Below are 19,586 nucleotides of genomic sequence, written 5' to 3'. Positions count from 1 at the left end.
TCTGGACTCCGAGTGGCATTTGTCCCACAAGAACCTGGTGTCAGGAACAGGATCCACTGACGGCTCTGATTAAAGGCAAGTCCCCGTGGACAGCAGATACCGGGGTGAGTATTGTTTGTTTTATACCACCCGTGTTTAGTTCAGTCTGACTGACCACTGGGGACTCCTCAGAACCTCAGGGAGCTGTTTCTGGTCTGTTTCTTTGACATCCATTCAATGTAATTTCAATAACTGGAACATTTCAGGCAGGCAATTGACGGTTTTACACCAAGGATATGTTTGGGGGCAATGCTGAAGTCCCTGTAACCGAGAGGGTTTAGTAGCTGCCGAAAAATGAGGGGATAAAGGCGTACGGGAGGCTAAACAGAAAGATTTGGTAGTTGGACAGAGTTTGGCGTGTGTTCAGAGGTCCCAGATCGGGGTCAGCCAGCATCAACACATCGATGGATCTGCACAGAAAAGGTCCAACCGGATGGCGCTTATAAGGCCCAAGGTGAGGTTAGTGGCTCAGGAATTTGAAGAAGTCTTGGGAGATAAAGAGGTCAGAGTGGACTCGCCCACAGTGGGAAAGGTAATTTTGAAATTTCTTTGGCCCTTTTCGTGACATTTTCCCGGAACTTTCAGTCAAGAAACATAATAGCTGCATTTGCGCTGGGGGATCACCTCCAGAGGGCAGTGTTTCTGCAACCTCCCAAGGTACCAGATGTATGGAAGACTTTGGAAGTTCAATAAGTTTGTCTATGTTTTGAACAATGTTTCAGAGTGTATAGCACTTCTCAGTTAGATCAGTTTTGTTCAAGTCGGGTTGTCTCTACCTGAAGGCAGAAGCTGCCGTGCTTTATTGGTACCAAGGCAGGAAACTCGGGCATCTTTATGATGCATGTTGATGACTGCCTATGTGGTGATACTAGTGAGTTCCAAAACAATGTTACTGACAGGATCAGAACAACATTTAAGGTTGGAGTCAGACTTCTGGGACCTTTAAATAAATTGGATTGGAAATCGGGCAGTGTGGGTCTGACGTGACTTTACATCAACAATCTCAGGGAGACAGTATGAACCCAGTCACATTCAATGGGGCCGGGGCCTCACAGAAAGATGAAGGTGTTTCCAAAGCTGGGACTGAGCTGCTGCAAAGTTGAATTGACGAATGGGGCACCAAGGCAATGTCGGATACGGGTTTTGATGTCTTCGAGCTGAGTTCTGAAATGAAATGTCCAGAGGTCGAGGATATTTAACGGGTGAACAAAACATTAAAAAATACAAGATGGAGAAATGTGCATTGAAATTTCCATCTTTGGGTGAGCTGCAAAATATAAAATGGATTTTTTTAGTGATGCCTCACTCGGATGAGCCTGGCTCAGTGTCTGTACACTGAGTGATGTTTAAAAATCTCTTTCAGGAGAAGAACAGACAAACATTTCTCATTCTAAATTCAAAGGTCGATGATATTCAGCTCCCATGAATCGAGTGACTCTGTCACATCTTGATGTGATGTTTGGTGTGAAATTTCATTCTGTAACTCCTCCCCTTCTAATATCCTGTAAAAGGAGTTTACAAAAGCCATCACTGTTGGTGCAGGATACCCAAACAGAATGTGAAATTTGACCCTATTGTAAGATCCGGGTTTGGCTTCAATCTCAATTGTAATATTCAAATCAATTACATGTCAGACTGTGTTGTGAAAGTTACCTGCAGCTCCTGACTAGTTACAGACCATTCCAGGTACAAGAATATTGTCGCAGAATTTATTAAGTTAATTGTAATAAGTACAAAATCACAATAATTAACAAAGGCAGTGGATCAGTCCGTTCACTCTGGATCACCAGCTCTCAGCTTCCAGGTGACTGTGGAGCTGTCTCTTGTTCTGTTGACTGAAGTCTATCCTCTTAGTTCATGTTGTGTTGTGCACCGAGCTCCAGAGAATTGTAGCTCATTAACCCTTTCTAGTACCTACCTCTACGCATGGTTGGTAGTATCCTGTGTTCAGTTTTGGTCTCCTTACTTGAGAAAGGACGTACTGGCACTGGAGGGTGTGCAGAGGAGATTCGCTAGGTTAACCCCAGAGCTGAAGGGGTTGGATTACGAGGAGAGGTTGAGTAGACTGGGACTGTACTCGTTGGAATTTAGAAGGATGAGGGGGGATCTTATAGAAACATATAAAATTATGAAGGGAATAGATAGGATAGATGCGGGCAGGTTGTTTCCACTGGCGGGTGAAAGCAGAAATAGGGGGCATATCCTCAAAGTAAGGGAAAGTAGATTTAGGACTGAGTTTAGGAGGAACTTCTTCACCCAAAGGGTTGTGAATCTATGGAATTCCTTGCCCAGTGTAGCAGTAGAGGCTCCTTCAGTAAATGTTTTTAAGATAAAGATAGATAGTTTTTTGAAGAATAAAGGGATTAAGGGTTATGGTGTTCGGGCCGGAAAGTGGAGCTGAGTCCACAAAAGATCAGCCATGATCTCATTGAATGGTGGAGCAGGCTCGAGGGGCCAGATGGCCGACTCCTGCTTCTAGTTCTTATGTTCTGATTGGCCCAAGCCCAGGATCAGGCCCTGATTGGTTAAATGGGGCACGATCAATGTCTGATTGGTCTCTGAAGGATATCGGTCACCTTGCTGATGTGTGATGTCACTTTCTCATTGTGATGTCACTTCCTCATGATTAATATTCGTCAGACTCATCGTCCTAACTGATACCATAGAACCACTGAATCCCTACAGTGCAGAAAGAGGCCATTCAGCCCATCAAGTCTGCACCGGCCCTCTGAAAGAACACCTTATCTAGGCCCACTCCCCCACCCTATCCCCATGACCCCACCTAACCTGCACATCTTTGGACTTTTGGAGGAAACTGGAGCACCCAGAAGAAACCCTCGCAGGCACAGGGACAACGTGCAAACTCCACACAGACAGTGACACAAGCCAGAATTGAACCCAGGTCCCTGGCGCTGTGAAGAGGTTGTGCTCGCCATTGTGCCACTGTGCTGAGATGACACATCTTCAGGTGTCATGTGTAACTTCTTCGTGATTGTCAATGACTGAAGCAAGTTACTTAAATACAAATAACTGAAAGTGCACAAGATACACAAATGTAAACTAATACAGCAATTCCTACTGAACACAGAAAATAAATTTGTAAAGGTGATCGGTGTGCTACAGTTCAAGTAGCAAGATACACGTTACAAAATATCATTTTCTGTTCATAAATTACATGTTCACAAGAAATAAAAGTCACAAAAACGACATAACTACAACACCATTACAGGAACTGATAAAACCACAATAATGCAGAAAATCTGTTGTACAATTTGAAGGAAAGTGACTATTTTGCAATAAATTAAAAAGTAAATACAATTTAAGACAGCATTTCTCCAGCATCGACACATGAAACCCCAAATCCTGCAATAACAGAGATTCTCATTCATCATTAGTCTTGTGGTAAAACCATAAAATTAAACCTACTTTGGCCGAAGACAATATGGCACAAGTCACTTGTCAAGGACGAGTGCACCTGAATACAGAGACTCAGAGTGAGATATCGTATTGAGTGAATTGATTCATACACTTTGATTCTGTGATAACTGAACATAACTAAAACAAAACTATTAAAATGAATAAACATTGACTTGTATAATAATCTTTATTGTTAGAAGTAGGCTTGCATTAACACTGCAATGAAGTTACTGTGAAAAGCCCCCAGTCACCACATTCCACCGCCTGTTCGGGTACACAGAGGGAGAATTCAGAATGTCCAAATTACCTAACAGCACGTCTTTCAGGACTTGTGCGAGGAAAGCGGAGCACCCGGTGGAAACCCACACAGACACTGGGAGAATGTGCAGTATTATGATCACTGTTACCTAGATGCTCCATCCCCACGTATTTGTTGATTAAGCCTATCTCACTGCAAACTGAGGTCTCGGATCGACTGCTCCCTGGTTGGCTCCAGAAGGAACTGCTCCAAAAAGTTCTCCCCCAAAATCATTTTTTTTTAACAAACGATTTTATTGAGGTATTTTAGGCATATAGAAAAAGTGACATTGTACAGTACAAAAGAAGTTAAGACACAAATTACAAATTAAACATAGTGCAAACCACGGCTCTGTTCACGCACGGACCTGCCTCAATATCCCCCTATTCTACTCTACCCTAGCCCCGCCCTCCCCCGCTGACGCTTAATCCTCTGCGAAGAAGTCAATAAATGGCTGCCACCTTCGGGCGAACACTAGTAGCAAACCTCTCAAGCCGAACTTGACTTTCTCTAGGCCAAGAAAGCTTGCCATGTCCGATAGCCATACCTCAGCCCTCGGGGGCTTTGAGTCCCTCCATGCTGACAGTATTCGTCGCCGGGCTACCAGGGAAGCAAAGGCCAGAACATCGGCCTCTCTCTTCCTGGACTCCCGGGTCCTCCGAAACCCCAAAGATTGCCACCTCCGGGCTCATTACCACCCCAGATTTCAACACCCGGGACATGACATCTGCGAATCCCTGCCAATACCCCCTGAGTTTAGGACACGACCAGCCTCCCCGAACAGGCGCCGGAATGTGGCGACTAGGGGCTTTTCACAGTAACTTCATTTAAAGCCTACTTGTGACAATAAGCGATTTTCATTTCATTTTTCATTTTCAACATGTGTACATGGTCAGCCGACCAGCCGGCGAATCTAGCACACTTGTCCTCCAGCCCGAAGAATCTGCTCATCCGAGCCACCGTCATGTGGGCCCGGTGCACGACCTTAAACTGGATCAGGCTGAGCCTGGCGGATGTTGCGGTCGTGTTTACTTTGCTCAGGGCTTCTGCCCAAATACCGTCCTCCAGCTCACCCCCGCCCCCCCACCCCCTCCCCCCGAGCTGCTCCTCCCACTTAAGCTTCAGGTCCTCGGGCTGCGTATCCTCAGCTCCCATTAGTTCCTTGTAGACGTCTGAAACTCTACCCTCTCCCACCTCTCCCCTAGAAACTACCCTGTCCTGCCTCCCCTTCGGCGGGAGACGTGGGATGGACGGCACCAGTCAGCGTACAAAATCCCTCACCTGCAAGTATCAAAAGTCGTTCCCACTCGCCAGCCCAAACTTCTCCTCCAGTGCCCTCATGTTCGGAAAGCTCCCTTCCAGGAACAGATCCCCCATCCTCACAATCCCCACCCTCCTCCACAGTCGATACCCCCCGTCCATGTTCCTCGGGGCAAATCGGTGGTTGCCGCAGATTGGGGTCCACACCGATGCTCTTATCTCCCCGACATGCCTCCTCCACTGGCTCCAGATCCGAAGAGGGCTGGTGGAGTACCGTGCCGGCGGAAGCGGCAGAGGCGCCGTGACCAGGGCTGTTAAGCTAGTGCCCCTGCACGAAGCAGCCTCCATCCACTCCCAAACTGACCCTGCACCCACCATTCATTTCCTCATCACCGCTATGTTGGCCGCCCAGCGATAGTTGCTGAAGTTCGGCAATGCCAGCCCGCCTTCTCCTCTGTTCCTTTCAAGCATCACCCTCTTCACCCACGGGGACATCCCTGCCCATAAATCCCAGAATAATTTTATTCAGCCTCTTAAAGGGTTAAAGATGGGGAGACACTGAAAAACGAACAAGAACCACGGGAGAATCGTCATCTTAACAGTCTGCACCCTCCCCGCCAATGACAGCGGGAGCGCATCCCACCTCCGGACCTCCTCCCTCACTCGTTCCACCATTTGGGACAGGTTGAGCTTGTGCAACCTGTCCCAGTCCCATGCCATCTGAATCCCCAAATATCGGAAGCTCTCCCCCACCAGCCTGAACGGCAACCCCTTCAGCCTACTCTCCTGCCCCCTCGCCTGAATTACAAACAACTCGCTCTTAGCCATGTTCAGTTTGTATCCGGAGAACCGGCTAAATTCTCTCAGGGTTGCCATAATACCGTCTATCCCCACCATTGGGTCCGATACATATAACAGCAGATCATCCGCGTATAACGAGACTCTACATTCCACTCCCCCCCTGGACCAGCCCCTAGAAGCTCTCAGTGCAATTGCCAGCGGCTCTATGGCCAGCGCAAATAGCAGTGGGGAGAGAGGGCAGCCCTGTCTTGTCCCACGGTGCAGTCTAAAGTAGTCCGATGTCGTCATGTTCGTCCTTACACTTGCCTCCGGGGCCTGATACAATAGCCTAACACAGTCGATGAACCCCACCCCGAACCGTTCTAGTACCTCCCACAGATAATCCCACTTGACCCGGTCAAAAGCCTTTTCAGCATCCATGGCTACCACTATCTCTACCCCCCTACTCTCTGGGGGCATCATAATCACGTTGAGCAGCCTTCTTACCAGCTGCCTCCCCTTTACAAACCCGGTTTGGTCCTCCACAATTACAGCCGGTACACAGTCCTCAACTCTGGTCACCAAAATTTTGGCCAGTAACTTGGCATCTACGTTGATCAAAGAGATCTGGCCTGTATGACCCATAGGCCTCTGGGTCCTTATCCCGTTTCAGAATGAGCGAGATGGTGGCCTGCGACATCGCCAGGGGGTAAACTCCCTCTGTCTGTTGCCTTGTTGAAGACCCTGACCAGCACCAGCCCCACTATCCCGGCAAATTTTTTATTAAACTTCACCGGATACCCGCCCGGCCCCGGGGCTTTACCCGACTGCATGACCTTCTGGCCCCCAATACCTCTTCAATCCTGACCAGGGCCCCCAGCCCGTCCACCAACCTCTCCCCACTCTTGGGAAGGTCAGTCCGTCCAGGAGTCGCCTCATCCCCCCAGTCCCCCAGGTGGTTCTGAAGTGTACAGCTTCCTACAAAAGTTCCTAAAGACCTTGTTCAGCCCTGCTGGAACACCCACTAGATTACCTTCCCCATCCACTACCCTCCCTATTTCCCTAGCTGCTTCCCTCTTCCTCAGTTGCTGTGCAAGCATTCTACTGGGCTTCTCCCCATGCTCATAAATCGTGCCTTTTACCTTTCTAAGCTGCTCTACAGCCTTAGAACATAGAACATAGAACGATACAGCGCAGTACAGGCCCTTCGGCCCACAATGTTGCACCGGCATGGGAAGTCAAAAAACAAAAGCCATCTAACCTACATAATGCCATTATCATCCATATGCTTATCCAATAAACTTTTAAATGCCCTCAACGTTGGCGAGTTCACTACTGTTGCAGATAGGGCCTGTAGTCAGCACCCCAAATTCGGCCGGCAGCCTCTGTCGTTTCCTGAGTAACTCTGGCCTCGGGGATTCCGCGTAACTCCTGTCCGTCCGTAGAATTTCCTTAATGAGTCGGTCCGTCTCTGCCCTATCTGTCCTGTCCCTGTACACCCGGGTTGAAATCAGCTCCCCTCTCAGCACTGCATTCAGTGCCTCCCAGAGCACCGATGCCGAGACTTCTCCAGTATTGTTCACCTGCAGGTAATTCTGCATGCATTTCATCAGCTTCTCATACACTGCCTCGTCCACAAGTAGTCCAACTTCCAGCCTCCATGGTGGGTGCTGAAAGCTGTCCTTACAAAACTGCTGGTCTACCCAGTACGGAGCATGGTCCGATCTGGAAATTGACGAATATTCTGCCCCCACCATTCCGGCCAGCAGGTCCCTACTCACAACAAAGTAGTCAATTCGGGAATATACCTTGTGGATGTGGGAGTAGTACGAGAACTCCCTCGCCGTCGGCCGGCTAAATCTCCATGTATCTGCTCCCCCCATTTCCTTGAAGCTTCTTTAGCTGTATTCAGCTCCTGTGACCTCAATGGACAGAATATTTTCAGTTAGAAGTTTTCTTGTCATCACGTTGGAGATTTGCACCCAGATCGGGGAGATATTTCTGTCTCTGTGAGCAATAAAATCTGGCCCAATACCACGCAGATTTGCACTTGCGTCAACATCTCTCTCACTTGCAGCCAATCACTGTCCGTTTCTTCCTGCCTCTGTATTTGTTCTCGACCTGATGCACTTGTGACTTGTTCAGCTCTGATGTGAAACGACAAATGTCACTTAACTGATCCCGGCAGAGCTCTTTTCTGTGAAAATGCGATTCAGCTTCGTTGGACAACAATAAAGCATCATTCCCTGACCGGGAATCGAACCCGGGCTGCGGCGGTGAGAGCGCCGAATCCTAACCACTAGACCACCAAGGAAACTGTCAAACAGGGTTTTAACCCGTCTGACAGTATAGCATTCGCCTTTTATTTTCATTTCTGACTTTTGATTAGAAATACACAAAATGCCATGTTTAAAATGAACACAAGTGGCATCTTCAGACAATCACAACACCGATTGTTGTTCGCTGTAACATGAAATCGACAGTGAGGTGAAATAGTCCCAAAAGCTGCTCAAATTTCCAAAACCTTATCACTGTGGCTGCTGTGAAACTTATCCGGCGGACCTTCGTTAGTAATTCCAAATAACTCATTTCAACATACACAAACTCCCCTGTTTCATACTGGGCATAAGCAAAAAACTTCCTCATCTGTAACTATGAGGCAAAGCTTCCACGTTCCGATTTGTTGTTAAACATTAACACAATTCGTCATCCCACAACTTGTGACATTTACACTTCCACAAGTTTGGAATGTATTTCTTTCTTCCCCGGCTCCACAGTGGGTGAGAGAGGAACAAGCAGCAGGATTTTACCCTAATTCTCCATTCACCTGCTGCCAGCAGAACGCGGGGACTGCAGCTTCAATCAGCGGGTTACTGCCCATCCCGGGGACACTCCAACCAGGAGCAAAGCTCCCAATACACCGAGCACAGGCTCAGAAACATGCAGGTAGATTATACCCCGCTCACTTACCCCCTCCGAGCAGCATTTACACAATCCCTCAGTGAGGGACACTTCCTTTGAGTTTCTTCTGTTGTCTTCAGCTCCTGTGACCTCAATGGACTGAATACTTTCAGTCAGAAGTTTTCTTGTCATCACGTTGGAGATTTGCACCGAGATCGGGGAGATATTTCTGTCTGTGTGAGCAATAAAATCTGGCCCAATACCACGCAGTTTTGCGCTTGCGTCAACATCTCTCTCACTTGCAGCCAATCACTGTCCGTTTCTTCCTCCCTCTGGATGAGTTCTCGACCTGCTGCACTTGTGACTTTTTCAGCTCTGATGTGAAACAACAAATGTCATTGAACTGATTCTGGCACAGCTCTTTTCTGTGAAACTGCGATTCAGCTTCATTGAAGGTTTTGGTGGACAACAATAATTCATCATTCCCTGACCGGGAATCGAACCCGGGCCGGTGAAAGCGCCGAATCCTAACCACTAGACCACCAGGGAAACTGACAAGAAAAGTTTTAACCCTGGTTTACAGTATATCATTGTAGCGCACAAAGACTCCGTGAGACGAATAGAGTGAAGTCGATGAGGCTTTATTAAGCGTGTCTGTTCCCCCGCAGCTCGATAGTAAACTGGCCTGCGGGGGAAGACTCCGGCTTCTTCTACTCCGCCTTCAGGGCGGAGCTAGAGGTCAATGGCCAACCAGGACCCGGGATCTGTCAGCCAATGACATTAGGGCTTCCAGTCCCACATGACCCCCAATACATACTACCACATTCACCCCTTGTCAAAAATGAACCCGGCGGGGTGACGCTTCGTATGGTGGTAAGGGTTTACAGGGCTGGTCCTGGGAGGAAAAAAAACATTCACAAGGCAATACAGTATTGTACCATTTTGTCCTGTTGCAACTATTTACAGAGGGTATGGGAAGAAAAGCAAAATGTTCTTGTGAAAAGTCCATATTTAGTTTTAGATCGACGCCACGAGTCGGTCGGGTGGTCTGGTCGTCCGTGTCGATCGCCTCGGCCCCGGTGGTGGTGGTGCTTGTACCGGTGTTGTCGCCTCCAGGAGCCTTACGGCTTCAGCTTGGGCTTTATTCTTGGTCGGTGCTGAGGGGAGGGGGACCGATCCTCCTGGGAAGGGGGCGGTCACGGGGTGCGGTGGTGGCAGGAAGGGGGGGGTTGGGTTGATGGTGTCGGGGGGGTGTGCGTGTTGCCGGCGGGCGCCAGATCCCGCAGGGAGACCGTGTCCTGTCGGCCGTCGGGGTACTCCACGTAGGCGTACTGGGGGTTCACGTGGAGGAGGTGAACCCTTTCGACCAACGGGTCCGCCTTATGTGCCCGCACATGCTTTCGGAACAGGATGGGTCCTGGGGCCGCCAGCCAGGTTGGCAACGACGTTCCAGAGGAGGACCTCCCAGGGAAAACAAGGAGACGCTCATGAGGCGTTTGATTAGTGCTCGTACATAATAACGACCGGATGGAGTGGAGAGCGTCCGGGAGGACCTCCTGCCACCGTGAAACTGGGAGGTCCCTGGACCGTAGGGCCAGTAGGACGGCCTTCCAGACCGTGCCGTTCTCCCTCTCTACTTGCCCGTTCCCCCGGGGGTTGTAGCTGGTCGTCCTGCTTGAGGCTATGCCCTTGCTGAGCAGGAACTGGCGCAGCTCGTCACTCATGAAAGAGGACCCCCTGTCGCTGTGGACGTAAGCGGGGTAACCGAACAGTGTGAAGATGCTGTTCAGGGCTTTAATGACTGTGGCCGCGGTCATGTCAGAACAGGGAATGGCAAAAGGGAAGCAGGAGTATTCGTCAACCACATTAAGAAAATATGCGTTGCGGTCGGTGGAGGGGAGGGGCCCTTTGAAATCGAGACTGAGGCGTTCAAAGGGGCGGGAAGCCTTAATCAGGTGCGCTTCATCTGGCCTGAAAAAATGCGGCTTGCATTCCGCGCAGATGTGGCAGTCCCTTGTGACTGTACGGACCTCCTCTAAAGAGTATGGGAGATTGCGGGACTTGATGAAGTGGTAAAACCGAGTGACCCCCGGGTGGCAGAGGTCCTCGTGGAGTGTTTGGAGGCGGTTAATTTGTGCGTTGGCACATGTGCCGCAGGATAGGGCATCGGACGGCTCGTTCAGCTTTCCGGGACGATACAAAATCTCATAGTTGAAGGTGGAGAGCTCGATCCTCCACCTTAAGATCTTGTCGTTTTTGATTTTGCCCCGCTGTGCATTATCGAACATGAAGGCTACCGACCGTTGGTCTGTGAGGAGAGTGAATCTCCTGCCGGCCAGGTAATGCCTCCAATGTCGCACAGCTTCCACTATGGCTTGGGCTTCCTTTTCTACTGAAGAGTGGCGGATTTCTGAGGCGTGGAGGGTCCGGGAGAAAAAGGCCACGGGTCTGCCCGCTTGGTTAAGGGTGGCCGCTAGAGCTACGTCGGAGGCGTCGCTCTCGACCTGGAAGGGGAGGGACTCGTCGATGGCACGCATCGTGGCCTTTGCGATATCCGCTTTGATGCGGCTGAAGGCCTGGCAAGCCTCTGTCGACAGAGGGAAGGTCGTGGTCTGTATAAGGGGGCGGGCCTTGTTTGCGTACTGGGGGACCCACTGAGCGTAGTATGAAAAGAACCCCAAGCAGCGTTTCAGGGCTTTTGGGCAGTGCGGGAGGGGAAATTCCATGAGTGCGCGCATACGTTCGGGGTCGGGGCCTATTATCCCATTGCGCACTACGTAGCCCAGAATGGCTAGCCAATCGGTGCTAAAAACGCTCTTGTCCTCGTTGTACGTGAGATTCAAGGCTTTGGCGGTCTGGAGGAATTTTTGGAGGTTGGCGTCGTGGTCCTGCTGATCGTGGCCGCAGATGGTTACATTGTCGAGATACGGGAACGTGGCCCGCAACCCATGTTGATCAACCATTCGGTCCATCTCCCGTTGGAAGACCGAGACCCCGTTTGTGACGCCAAAAGGGACCCGTAGGAAATGTTATAATCGCCCGTCTGCCTCGAAGGCTGTGTACTTGCGGTCACTTGGGCGGATGGGGAGCTGATGGTAGGCGGACTTGAGGTCCACGGTGGAGAAGACTTTATATTGGGCAATCCGGTTGACCATGTCGGATATGCGGGGGAGAGGGTACGCGTCTAGTTGTGTGTACCTGTTGATGGTCTGGCTATAGTCAATGACCATCCTTTGTTTCTCCCCTGTCTTCACTACTACCACCTGCGCTCTCCTGGGACTATTGCTGGCCTGGATTATGCCCTCCTTTAGTAGCCGCTGGACTTCGGACCGAATGAAGGTCCGGTCCAGGGCGCTGTACAGTCTGCTCCTAGTGGCGACGGGTTTGCAATCCGGGGTGAGGTTCGCAAACAAGGACGGGGGTTGCACCTTGAGGGTTGCGAGGCCGCAGATAGTGAGTGGGGGTATTGGGCCGCCGAATTTGAACGTAAGGCTCTGTAGATTGCATTGGAAATCTAATCCCAGCAAGGTGGGGGCACAGAGTTGGGGAAGGACGTTTAGTTTGTAGTTTTTGAACTCCCTCCCCTGCACCGTTAGGGTAACTATGCAGAATCCCTGGATCTGTACAGAGTGGGATCCTGCAGCTAGGGAAATCTTTTGTGCGCTGGGATAGGTGGTCAAGGAACAGCGTCTTACCGTGTCGGGGTGTATAAAGCTCTCCGTGCTCCCGGAGTCGACTAGGCATGGCGTCTCGTGGCCGTTTATTAGCACCGTTGTCGTCGTCGTCTGGAGTGTCCGGGGCCGAGCTTGATCGAGCGTAATTGAAGCGAGACGTGGTTGTAGTAGTGGAGTGGGGTCCGTTGTTGCCGTCCAAGATGGCATCGGGGATGGACAAAATGGCCGCCCCCATACATCGCACGTGGCTGGGGGGTCACAAGATGGCGGCGGGGGTGGACAAAATGGCCGCCCCCACGCGTCGTGCAGGTCTGGGGCGGCCCAAGATGGCGGCGCCCCTCCTCCCCTCGTGGTGGCCGGGACCCAAAATGGCGGAGTCTGCGGGTCGCACATGGTGTGCTGGGGGGCTGGGGAGCGCTAGGACCGCGAGCGCTAGGACCGCGAGCGCTAGGACCGCGAGTGCTAGGACCGCGCGGAGCTCCCTCACCGGGGACAGCGGTGGTCGGGGCCCAAGTAGGTGGCGCCGGCGGGTCAGGCGTGGGGCGCGGGGTGGGGGTTAGGGTGGCGTTAGGGACGCGCAAAACTCCCTCCTCTCCGTGGAGAGTGTTGGCCGGGACCCAAAGCGGTAGCGCCGGCGGCGGGTCATACATGGGCTGCGGGGAGGGGGGTTGGGGAGCGTAAGCGGCGTGCAGAGCTCCCAGTTCTCCCGGGACCGCGGTGGTCGGGACCCAGAGCGGCTGCGCCTGCGGGTCGTACATGGCGTGCTGGGGGGGTTGGGGCGCGTAAACTGCTTGCAGGGCTCCCTGTGCTCCCAGGACAGCGGCGACCTCGCGGGACCAGCACACAACCGCATAATGGCCCTTTTTCCCGCAGCTTTTGCAGATAGCTGCGCAGGCCGGGCAGCGCTGTCGGGGGTGTTTCGCCTGGCCGCAGAAATAACAGCGAGCGCCCCCGGTGCGACTCGGCGTTTGGACCGCGCAAGCCTGTGGGGTGTCCGGGGGGTGGGTAGGGGGTTTGCCGCGACGGGCACGTACGGGGCCCAATGGGCTGCCGCGCGGTCGGGGCCGTAGGTGCGGGTATTACGCGCGGCCACGTCTAGGGAGGCTGCTAGGGCCCGTGCCTCTGAGAGTCCTAGCGACTCTTTTTCTAGAAGTCTTTGGCGGATTTGGGAGGATTGCATACCTGCCACAAAAGCATCGCCCATTAACATGTCCGTGTGTTCGTTTACGTTCACCGACGGGCAGCTGCAGGCTCGTCCCAAAATCAGCAGCGCGGCGTAGAATTCGTCCATCGATTCTCCGGGAGCTTGCCGTCTCGTCGCGAGCTGGTAGCGAGCGTAGATTTGGTTAACTGGGCGGACATAGAGACTTTTCAGGGCTGCGAACGCCGTCTGGAAATCCTCCGAGTCTTCGATGAGGGAGAAAATCTCCGTGCTCACCCTCGAGTGCAGGACCTGCAGTTTTTGGTCTTCTGTGACCCGGCCGGTGGTCGTTCTGAGGTAGGCCTCGAAGCAAGTCTGCCAGTGCTTGAAGGCTGCTGCCGCGTTCACTGCGTGGGGGCTGATCCTCAGGCATTCCGGAATGATCCTGAGCTCCATAGTCCTTTTTAGGCACGCTTAATAAATTGCAGCGCACAAAGACTCCGTGAGACGAATAGAGTGAAGTCGATGAGGCTTTATTAAGCGTGTCTGTTCCCCCGCAGCTCGATAGTAAACTGGCCTGCGGGGGAAGACTCCGGCTTCTTATCCTCCGCCTTCAGGGCGGAGCTAGAGGTCAACGGCCAACCAGGACCCGGGATCTGTCGGCCAATGACATTAGGGCTTCCAGTCCCACATGACCCCCAATACATACTACCACAATCATTCACCTTTTATTTTTGTTTTCGAGTTTTCATTAGAAGTAAACAAAATTACCTGTTTAAAATGAACACAAGTGACATCTTCAGCCAATCACAACACCGATTGTTGTTCGCTGTAACATGAAATCGACAGTGAGGTGAAATAGTCCCAAAAGCTGCTCATGTGTAACTTCCAATTTCCTAAATCCACCAACCTTATCACTGTGGCTGCTGTGAAACTTATGCGGCGGACATTCATTAGTAATTCCAAATAACTCATTTCAATTTTTCAAAACATTGATAGTTAATCCTTTTCGCAATTAAGTTTTGATCAATATTGGAATTTTTGTTGATCTTTTTCTGACGTGAAACTATCACGTTTGCTTAACATACACAAACTCCCCTGTTTCATACTGGGCATAAGCAAAAAACTTACTCATCTGTAACTATGAGGCAAAGCTTCCACATTCCGATTTGTTGTTAAACATTAACACACATCATCTCACAGCCTTGTGACATTTACACTTCCACAAGTTTGGAATGTGTTTCTTTCTTCCCCGGCTCCACAGTGGGTGAGAGAGGGACAAGCAGCAGGATTTTACCCGAACTCTCCATTCACTTGCTGCCAGCAGAACGCGGGGACTGCAGCTTCAATCAGCGGGTTACTGCCCATCCCGGGGACACTGTAACCAGGAGCAAACCTCGCTGGCTTTGAAAGCAGACGACGGCAGGCCAGCAGCACGGTTCAATTCCTGTACCAGCCTCCCCGAACAGGTGCCGGAATGTGGCGACTAGGGGCTTTTCACAGTACCTTCATTGAAGCCTACTTGTGACAATAAGCGGTTTTCATTTTCATACACCGAGCACAGGCTCAGAAACATGCAGGTAGATTATACCCCGCTCACGTAACCTCCGCGCAGCATTTACACAATCCCTCAGTGAGTGGAACACCTTTGAGCTTCTTCTGTTGTATTCAGCTCCCGAGACCTCAATGGACTGAATACTTTCAGTGAGAAGTTTTATTGTCATCACGTTGGCGGTCTTGCACCGAGATCGGGGAGATATTTCTGTCTGTGTGAGCTATAAAATCTGGCCCAATACCACGCAGTTTTGCGCTTGTGTCAACATCTCTCTCACTTGCAGCCAATCACTGTCCGTTTCTTCCTCCCTCTGGATGAGTTCTTGACCTGATGCACTTGTGACTTTTTCAGCTCTGATGTGAAACGACAAATATCACTTAACTGATCCTGGCAGAGCTCTTTTCTGTGAAACTGCGATTCAGCTTCATTGAACGGTTTGGTGGACAACAATAAAGCATCATTCCCTGACCGGGAATTGAACCCGGGCCGCGGCGGTGAGAGCGCCGAATCCTAACCACTAGACCACCAGGGAAACTGACAAACAGGGTTTTAACCCGTCTGACAGTATATAATTCGCCTTTCATTTTCATTTCCGAGTTTTGATTAGAAATATACAAAATAACATGTTTAGAACGAACAGAAGTGACATCTTCAGACAATCACAACACCAATTGCTGTCGCTGAAACATGAAATCGACAGTGAGGTGAAATAGCCCAACAAGCTGCTCATGTGTAACTTCCAATTTCCAAAACCCACCAACTTGATCACTGTGGCACCTGTGAAACTTACAACGCAACATCCGGCGGACATTCATCAGTGAATAGAAATAACTCATTTCAGTTGTTAAAAACATTTTTTGTCGCAATTAAGTATTGATCAAGATTTGAATAGTTTCCAGTTTGTGTTGATCTTTTTCTGAAGTGAAACTATCACGTTTGCTGAACATACAGAAACTCCCTCGTTTCACACTGGGCAGGAACATTAAAACTTACTCATCTGTAATTATGAGGCAAAGCTTCCTCGTTCCGATTTGTTGTTAAACATTAATACTATTCGTCATCCCACAACTTGTGACATTTATACTTCCACAAGTTAGGAATGTGTTTCTTTCTTCCCCGGCTCCACAGTGGGTGAGAGAGGAACAAGCAGCAGGATTTTAACCGAACTCTCCATTCACCCGCTGCCAGCAGAACGCGGGGACTTCAGCTTCAATCAGCGGCTAACTGCCCATCCCGTGGACACTCCAACCAGGAGCAACCCTCCCAATACACCGAGCACAGGCTCAGGGACATGCAGGTAGATTATACCCCGCTCACTTAACCTCCGAGCAGCATTTACACAATCCCTCAGTGAGTGGCACTTCCTTTGAGCTTCTTCTGTTGTATTCAGCTCCTGTGACCTCAATGGACTGAATAATTTCAGTTCGAAGTTTTCTTGTCATCACGCCCGAGATTCGGACCCTGATCTGGGGGATAATTGTGTCTGTGTGAGCAACAAAATCTGGCCCAATACCACCCAAATTTTCCCTTGCTTCATAATCTCCTTCACTTTGCAGCCAATCACTGTCCGCTTATTCCTGTCTCTGTATTTGTTCTCGACCTGCTGCACTTATAACTTTTTCATCTCTGATGTGAAGCAACAAATGTCACTGAACTGATTCTGGCAGAGCTCTTTTCTGTGAAACTGCGATTCAGCTTCATTGGAGGTTTTGGTGGACAACAATAAAGCATCATTCCCTGACCGGGAATCGAACCCGGGCCGCGGCGGTGAAAGCGCCGAATCCTAACCACTAGACCACCAGGGAAACTGACAAGGAAAGTTTTAACCCGGGTTTACAGAACATCATTCACCTTTTATTTTGGTTTCCGAGTTTTCATTAGAAGTATACAACATGACATGTTTAAAATGAACACAAGTGACATCTTCAGCCAATCACAACACCGATTGTTGTTCGCTGTAACATGAAATCGACAGTGAGGTGAAATAGTCCCAAAAGCTGCTCATGTGTAACTTCCAAGTTCCAAAACCCATCAACCTTATCACTGTGGCTCCTGTGAAACTGACAACACGTCATCCGGCGTACATTAATTCGTCATTTCAAATAACTCATTTTAATTTTTGAAAACATAGTTAATCCTTTTCGCAATTAAGTTTTGATCAATATTAGAATTTTTGTTGATCTTTTTCTGACGTGAAACTCACATTTGCTTAACATACACAAACTCCCCTGTTTCATACTGGGCATAAGCAAGAAACTTACTCATCTGTAACTATGAGGCAAAGCTTCCTCGTACCGATTTGTTGTTAAACATTAACACACGTCATCTCACAGCCTTGTGACATTTACACTTTCACAAGTTTTGAATGAGATTCTTTCTTCCCTGGCTCCACAGTGGGTGAGAGAGGGACAAGCAGCAGGATTTTACCCGAACTCTCCATTCACTTGCTGCCAGCAGAACTCGGGTACTGCAGCTTTAATCATTGGGTTACTGCCCATCCCGGGGATACTCTAACCAGGAGCAAACCTCGCAGGCTTTGAAAGCAGACGACGGCAGGCCAGCAGCACGGTTCAATTCCTGTACCAACCTCCCAGAACAGGCGCCGGAATGTCGCGACTAGGGGCTTTCCACAGCAACTTCATTGAAGCCTACTTGTGACAATAAGCGGTTTTCATTTTCATACACCGAGCACAGGCTCAGAAACATGCAGGTAGATTATACCCCGCTCACGTAACCTCCGCGCAGCATTTACACAACCCCTCAGTGAGTGGAACTTCCTTTGAGCTTCTTCTGTTGTATTCAGCTCCAGTGACCTCAATGGACTGAATACTTTCAGTGAGAAGTTTTATTGTTATCACCTTGGAGGTTTGCACCCAGATCGGGGAGATATTTCTGTCTGTGTGAGCAATAATATCTGGCCCAATACCACGCAGTTTTGCGCTTGCGTCAACATCTCTCTCACTTGCAGCCAATCACTGTCCGTTTCTTCCTGCCTCTGGATGAGTTCTCCACTTGTAACTTTTTCAGCTCTGATGTGAAACGACAAATATCACTTTTCTGATTCTGGCACAGCTCTTTTCTGTGAAACTGCGATTCAGCTTCGTTGAACGGTTTGGTGGACAACAATAAAGCATCATTCCCTGACCGGGAATCGAACCCGGGCCGCGGTGGTGAGAGCGCCGAATCCTAACCACTAGATCACCAGGGAATCTAGCGAACAGTGTTTTAACCCGTCTGACAGTATATCATTCGCCTTTTATTTTCATTTCCGAGTTTTGATTAGAAATATACAAAATGACAAGTTTAGAACGAACAGAAGTGACATCTTCAGACAATCACAACACCAATTGCTGTCGCTGAAACATGAAATCGACAGTGAGGTGAAATAGCCCAACAAGCTGCTCATGGGTAACTTCCAATTTCCAAAACCCACCAACTTGATCACTGTGGTCCTGTGAAACCTACAACGCAACATCCGGCGGACATTCATCAGTAAATAGAAATAACTCATTTCAGTTGTTCAAAACATTTTTTGTCGCAATTAAGTCTTGATCAAGATTTGAATAGTTTCCAGTTTGTGTTGATCTTTTTCTGAAGTGAAACTATCACGTTTGCTGAACATACACAAACTCCCTTGTTTCAAACTGGGTAGGAACATTAAAACTTACTCATCTGTAATTATGAGGCAAAGCTTCCTCGTTCCGATTTGTTGTTAAACATTAATACTATTCGTCATCCCACAACTTGTGACATTTATACTTCCACAAGTTTGGAATGTGTTTCTTTCTTCCCCGGCTCCACAGTGGATGAGAGAGGAACAAGCAGCAGGATTTTAACCGAACTCTCAATTCACCCGCTGCCAGCAGAATGCGGGGACTTCAGCTTCAATCAGCGGGTTACTGCTCATCCCGGGGACACTCCAACCAGGAGCAAAGCTCCCAATACACCGAGCACAGGCTCAGAAACATGCAGGTAGATTATACCCCGCTCACTTAACCTCCGAGCAGCATTTACACAATCCCTCAGTGAGTATCATTTCCTTTGAGCCTCTTCTGTTGTATTCAGATCCTGTGACCTCAATGCACTGAATAATTTCATTTCGAAGTTTTCTTGTCATCACGCCGGCGTTTCGGACCCTGGCCCAATACCACACAAATTTTTGCTTGCTTCATAATCTGTATTTGTTCTCGACCTGCTGCACTTGTGACTTTTTCAGCTCTGATGTGAAGCAACAAATGTCACTGAACTGATTCTGGCAGAGCTCTTTTCTGTGAAACTGCGATTCAGCTTCGTTGAACGGTTTGCTGGACAACAATAAAGCATCATGCTCTGCCCGGGAATCGAACCCAGATCCGCGTCAACATCCCCCTCATTTTGCTGAATTCCAGTCGATTTGTCAAGCATAATTTTCCCTTTCATAAATCCATGCTGACTCTGCCCAATCCTGCCACTGTTTTCCAAGTGCTGTGCAATAATTTTGGGATTCTCAAATCCTTACAGTGCAGGAGGCCATTCACCGTA

General features: G+C 49.6%; 4 non-coding genes across 4 annotated transcripts; all 4 read right to left on the bottom strand.

Annotated features, from left to right (window-relative positions):
• Positions 1-8,036: 8,036 nt before the first annotated feature.
• trnae-cuc (transfer RNA glutamic acid (anticodon CUC)) lies at positions 8,037-8,108 on the bottom strand. The gene has a single exon. It is a non-coding gene; the product is annotated as a tRNA-Glu (tRNA).
• Positions 8,109-15,525: 7,417 nt separating this feature from the next.
• Positions 15,526-15,597, bottom strand: trnae-cuc (transfer RNA glutamic acid (anticodon CUC)). The gene has a single exon. It is a non-coding gene; the product is annotated as a tRNA-Glu (tRNA).
• A 1,201-nt stretch (positions 15,598-16,798) lies between these two features.
• Positions 16,799-16,870, bottom strand: trnae-uuc (transfer RNA glutamic acid (anticodon UUC)). The gene has a single exon. It is a non-coding gene; the product is annotated as a tRNA-Glu (tRNA).
• Positions 16,871-18,201: 1,331 nt separating this feature from the next.
• On the bottom strand, positions 18,202-18,273 carry trnae-cuc (transfer RNA glutamic acid (anticodon CUC)). The gene has a single exon. It is a non-coding gene; the product is annotated as a tRNA-Glu (tRNA).
• Positions 18,274-19,586: the final 1,313 nt, after the last annotated feature.

This window comes from Scyliorhinus torazame, chromosome 5 (assembly GCF_047496885.1).
Source record: "Scyliorhinus torazame isolate Kashiwa2021f chromosome 5, sScyTor2.1, whole genome shotgun sequence".
In the NCBI taxonomy this organism is placed as follows: domain Eukaryota; kingdom Metazoa; phylum Chordata; class Chondrichthyes; order Carcharhiniformes; family Scyliorhinidae; genus Scyliorhinus; species Scyliorhinus torazame.
Note: the sequence above shows the minus strand (reverse complement) of the source record. Positions and strands in the feature narration are given on the sequence as shown.